This window comes from Gossypium hirsutum, chromosome A03 (genome assembly GCF_007990345.1).
Source record: "Gossypium hirsutum isolate 1008001.06 chromosome A03, Gossypium_hirsutum_v2.1, whole genome shotgun sequence".
Lineage (NCBI taxonomy): Eukaryota > Viridiplantae > Streptophyta > Magnoliopsida > Malvales > Malvaceae > Gossypium > Gossypium hirsutum.
Genome location: NC_053426.1, coordinates 45,458,345 through 45,464,577, shown reverse-complemented (window position 1 = coordinate 45,464,577; position 6,233 = coordinate 45,458,345).

Sequence of the window (6,233 nt, the reverse complement as noted above, 5' to 3'; positions counted from 1 at the left end):
GTAACACCCAAATAAAAATGCTTGATGTCTTGAACAAATATTGTTTCGATGGGTGGAATGAGTAATGTCATGTATAGGTTTCGGCTATGGATTTTCATGTTTAATATTTTTATGTTGGTGTTCAAATTGAAAATGGATGTTAGTTGTGCTATAACACTTGCTTAATGATGAAAGGATCATGAGCTTAGGGCTTGAGAGGCATTCGGCTTTGGAGTAAAAATAATAGAAATGGTGTTTAGTCAATGCAAGTGTCCATACTTGTAGGATGTATTGAGTGTTGCAATCGGCCTTAACATAGACATGTGTGTGTTCGGCCACATAAATGAGCACCTAAGTTGATGTGTATGTTCGGCCAAAGGTAAGCATGTTGATGGCTTTATCTTGACTTAGAAGGTTCGGCTAAAGGGAAAATTAGCTAATATGTCGAATTCGATTCGTGAATTCGTACATATGTGACTCTAATGTCTAATGTGTATATGGACTAAGTACCTTGAGGTTCTCTTTTGATGTTCGAGTGAATTGTATTGAATCATTTGATGTGATTAAAAATGCATATGACCATTGTGTATTTGAGCTAAAAGGTGGCCATATGACCCATCAAACTCCTTGTCATATTCGGCCATAAGCTAGCAAAATGAGACTTTAATGAGTTAAATTTGTTTGATTTAGCTCAAGGAGTTAAAGGAGGTGAATCGAGCAAAGGCAAAGAAAAGGCATCGAGTAGCCGAGTTGGAACCGTCTTACCCAACACGAGGTAAGTCGTTAAGCATGTAGTTGGTATTATTTCAAATGGACATAATGTTTATGTATTGATGCTGGATGGAATGAATAAATATACATATATATATGCATGTACGTATGTGATGATGAAATTGTTGAATGAAAAGAGAAGAGGTAAGATGTACTGAGTTGTTGATCTCGGCACTAAACGTGCGGGTATAACCATTTATGACCATGAGATTGGCGCTAAGTGCGCGGGATTAAATTGTACAGCACTAAGTGTGCGATTTGACTATGTTGCACTAAGTGTGCGAAACGAATATGATGCACTAAGTGTGCGAATTGACCATGCGGCACTAAGTGTGCGAGTTTGACTATGTGGCACTAAGTGTGCGATTTGATTACGTAGCACTAAGTGTGCGAGTTGATTATATAGCACTGAGTGTGCGGACTCAATATACATTCGTGAATCATTATGGACACTACGTGTGCGACACTATTGAGTCGATCGCGGACAGCGGATCGGGTAAGTGTCTTGAGTACATGGCTAATAGGTGCTATGCTTATACTTGGTGTTGAGCTGGTAAGTTTGAACCTATGTGACAAATATACTTGAAGTCACGTACATAAAATTTATCGTAGGATGGGTGAAAGGCCGTTTAGTCGTTTGATTGTAACGAAATAAATTGATTTATGAAAATGCTTCAATGTCCTATTGATGAGTATATGGAATGTGAATGCATGAATTGATATGAAATTGAATCGATAGGTTGGAGGAACTATGGTATGGTTCGGTATGGATGGAGTAAATTGTCTCGTTCCATTTTGTTTCCTCTTGTGATAATGTTATTGATGGATGGTAGTGCATTGCTTATGACTTACTGAGTTATAAACTCACTCGGTGTTTCCTTGTCACCCATTATAGGTTGCTTGGACTCATCTATTTTTGCGGGGTAAGGCCGTCATCGAAGTCATCACACCGGATAGCAAGTTTTGGTACTTTCTTCTTAGTTGGCTTAGAAGAACATTTTGGCATGTATAAGCTATTACGTTGTGTTTGAACTTTGGCATGTAAACTTTAAGCCATGCGAAAATGGCACGAATGTTCGATTGAGTTGGATCAAGGGTAGGCATGAAATGGACCTAGTTACTTTCGTAACAGATGCTGGCAGCAGCAGTGTCATGAGATTGAAAAATCACTAAAAATAGTAGGAGTGGAATTAATTGATGAATAAATTATTAATCGAAGCTCGATGAGTCTGTTTTCATGAGGAAGTAACGAAAAGATCATATGGGCAGTATATTAAGAGATAATCAGATTTTTGTGGGACAGGGCCAGAACGGTTTCTGGATTCCCTGCTCCGACTTTGGAAATTCATTATAAATTAACCAGAGATAATTAGGGGTCGTACCATATATGTACAGATTCCTCTCTGAGTCTAGTTTTCATAGAAACAAACGGCATCAGTATTGAATCCCCGTGCAGGGAGATATCCAAGTCGTAATGGGCAAAGGTCAGTGTAGTCGACCCCTGCAACTTGGGAGACTTTGACTAATAAACTGTACTAATTGGCCCGACCAAAAATTCTAGAAAAAAATACATAGATGGGCACCTGAGTCTAGTTTCTGGGAAAAATTACGAAACTGATTTTCGAGTTACGAAACTCAAGATATGATTTTTAAAACGACTAGTAACAGATTGGGCAGTGTCTGGAAAATAAATTTTATAAGGGGTTAAAGTCAGTTAACACCTCGTGTTCGACTCCGGTGTCGGTTTCGGATTCGGGGTGTTACATTTGATTGGTATCAGAGCTATGGTTTAGTCGGTTCTAGGACTACCATAGCGCGTATGAGTCTAGCTATACATGCCTTAATGTTAATGTTTAAATGTGTGATGACTTCGACGGTTGAAATGTTTTTGTTTGATTAGTAAATGGATCCCGGTGTAGAGAGAACCCTAGCGGATGACGTTGAGAGCGTAGCGGCTGCTCCTGCACAAGGGACGCCGCCTGTTGAACCTCAGTCATCTGCGAATAATCAAGGTGAGGGGGCTAAACAAGCCTTCTTTACCATGATGAATGAGTGGGTCGCGCAATATGCCCGAACCAACCCGGCTGTCCAACAATTCCCAAATTTGAATAATCCACCCCAAGAGCCTGTAATGCCATCAGTCGCTGATCCTGTGAGGCTGAGTAAGTCACCTGTAGACTTGATTAGGAAGCGTGGGGCCGAGGAGTTCAAGGCCATAGTAACTGATGATGCCGAAAGGGCCGAGTTCTGGCTTGATAACACCATTCGGGTGTTCGATGAATTGTCATGCACACCCGACGAATGTCTAAAATGTGCTGTATCTTTGTTGCGAGACTCAGCCTACTATTGGTGGAGGACCTTGATTTCCATAGTCCCGAACGAGCGAGTAACTTGGGACTTCTTTCAAACGGAATTCCGGAAGAAATTTATTAGCCAGCGGTTCATTGATCAGAAGCGTAAGGAGTTCTTGGAACTCAAGCAAGGCCGTATGACTGTATCTGAATACGAACATGAATTCGTAAGACTCAGTAGGTATGCCCGGGAGTGTGTAGCTGATGAGGTTGCTATGTGCGAAAGATTCGAGGAAGGATTGAATGAAGATTTAAAGCTACTAATGGGTATTCTGGAAATAAAAGAATTCGTAACACTAGTCGACGAGCCTGCAAGGCGGAAGAACTTGGAAAGGAGAAGAGGAAGGCTGAATTTGAAGCTAGAGATTATCGTAAAAGATCGACGGGTAAAGCTCCGTTCTCAGCTGTAAAGAAGTTCAGGGAGGACATTAATAAGTCGAGGGCGACTGCGGGAATTTCCATCAGGGCAAGACCATCGATGGGCTCCCGAGCTACTTCGGTAGCTAGTGTGGGCAATAATCGTCACGAGAAACCTGAATGTCCCCAATGTGGAAGACGACACTTAGGTGAATGTTGGGGCAAGTCTACTAGCAGGGTCTGTTACGGATGCGGTTCGAAGGACCACTTCATTAGAGATTGCACGGAGCTGGATGAGAAGAATAAGCTTCAAGGTGCAAGACCTAGTGGAGTGACATCTAGAGGTAGACCACCGAGAATTTTAGGAGGCAGGGGTGGTAGTCAGAGGGGGGCCTCTGATACGGCCGATCGAGCCGAGAACCGTACTCCTGCTAGAGCATATGCCATTCGCGCACGAGAGGAGGCATCCTCCCCCGACGTCATCACTGGTACCTTCACTCTCTTTGATACTAATGTGATTGCATTGATTGACCCTGGTTCTACTCATTCATATGTATGCGAAACCTTAGCAACCAGTAAGACTCTACCTGTTGAGTCTACTGAGCTCGTAATTCGAGTATCAAACCCTTTGGGTCAATGCGTACTTGTTGATAAAGTGTGTAAGAGATGCCCTCTAATAATCCGAGAATCCTATTTTCCGGCCGATTTGATGCTTTTGCCGTTCGACGAGTTTGATGTTATTCTTGGTTTGGATTGGTTAACCGCGCATGATGCGGTTGTGAATTGCAAAAGCAAGACTATCGATTTGAGGTGCGCAAATAACGAAATAATCCGAGTTGAGTCTGCGGACTTAAGGGGGTTGCCAGCTGTAATATCAGCAATGTTGGCCCAGAAATATGTAAGGAAAGGGTGCGAAGCATACCTCGCGTATGTACTTGATGACAAGGAGTTAGAAAAGAAACCCGAATCGGTGCCGGTGGTCTGTGAATACCCGGATGTTTTTTCCTGAAGAGTTACCGGGTTTGCCACCTGTTCGGGAGGTAGAGTTTGGTATTGAGCTTGTACCTGGAACTACGCCAATTTCGATCGCTCCGTATCGTATGGCACTAACCGAGTTAAAAGAGTTGAAAGCTCAGTTGCAAGAATTGACGGATAGAGGTTTCGCTCGACCGAGTTTCTCACCTTGGGGTGCACCAGTATTGTTCGTGAAAAAGAAGGACGGAACCATGAGGTTGTGCATTGACTATCGTCAACTGAATAAAGTGACGATAAAGAATAAGTATCCGTTACCGCGTATTGATGATCTGTTCGATCAATTAAAGGGAGCATCGGTGTTTTCAAAGATAGATTTGAGATCGGGTTATTATCAGTTGCGGATTCGAGATTCGGACGTACCCAAAACTGCTTTCAGAACGAGGTACGGTCACTACGAGTTCTTAGTGATGCCGTTTGGGCTCACTAATGCCCCTGCGGTGTTTATGGATTTGATGAATCGGATCTTCAGACCATATTTGGATCGGTTCTTAGTTGTGTTCATTGATGACATCTTGGTCTATTCAAGAGATGAGACTGAACATGCTGAGCATCTGAGGCTAGTGTTACAAATTTTGCGGGATAAGCAGTTATATGCTAAGTTCAGTAAGAGTGAGTTCTGGTTAAGAGAGGTTAGCTTCTTGGGTCATGTGGTATCCGCATCGGGTATTCGAGTTGACCCGAGCAAAATTTCAGCCATACTTAACTGGAAGCCTCCGAGAAATGTTACCGAAGTCCGGAGCTTTCTAGGACTCGCCGGTTATTACCGACGATTTGTCAAAGGTTTCTCGATGATAGCCACACCAATGACGAAGTTACTTCAAAAGGATGTTAAGTTCGAATGGACGGAGAAATGTCAGAAAAGCTTCGATCAACTGAAAACTCATTTGACTGAAGCTCCAATTTTGGTGCAACCCGAATCGGGTAAAGAGTTTGTCATTTATAGTGACGCATCCCTACTTGGGTTGGGTTGCGTATTGATGCAAGAAGGTCGAGTTGTGGCCTATGCGTCGAGACAATTGAAGCCACACGAGAGAAATTATCCGACCCATGATCTCGAACTAGCCGCCATTGTGTTTGCATTGAAAATATGGCGACATTATTTGTTTGGTGAGAAGTGCCATGTGTTTTCGGATCACAAAAGTCTCAAATATTTGATGACTCAACGAGACTTGAATCTGCGACAAAGACGTTGGCTTGAGTTGTTGAAAGATTACGAGCTTGTCATTGATTACCACCCGGGAAAGGCTAATGTGGTTGCGGACGCCTTAAGCCGGAAATCACTGTTTGCTTTGCGAGCGATGAATGTAAACTTGTCTGTTCTACCTGACAATGTGTTAGTAGCTGAATTAAAAGCCAAACCATTATTGACTCATCAAATTCGTGAAGCTCAGAAAGTCGATGATGAATTGGTTGCAAAACGAGCTGAGTGTGTTCCGAACAAGGAATCGGAGTTTCAGATTGATGATGATGGTTGTTTGAGGTTTAGAAGTCGTTTGTGTGTTCCAAGGAATTCAGAACTCATTCCGATGATTCTGAACGAAGCCCATTGTAGCCGAATGTCAATTCACCCGGGGAGCACGAAAATGTACAACGACTTGAAACGTCGGTTTTGGTGGCATGGTATGAAACGAGACATCTCCGACTTTGTTTCGAGATGTTTAATATGTCAACAAGTGAAAGCGAACATCAAGTGCCTTCAGGGTTACTTCAGCCGATCATGATACCCGAGTGGAAATGGGA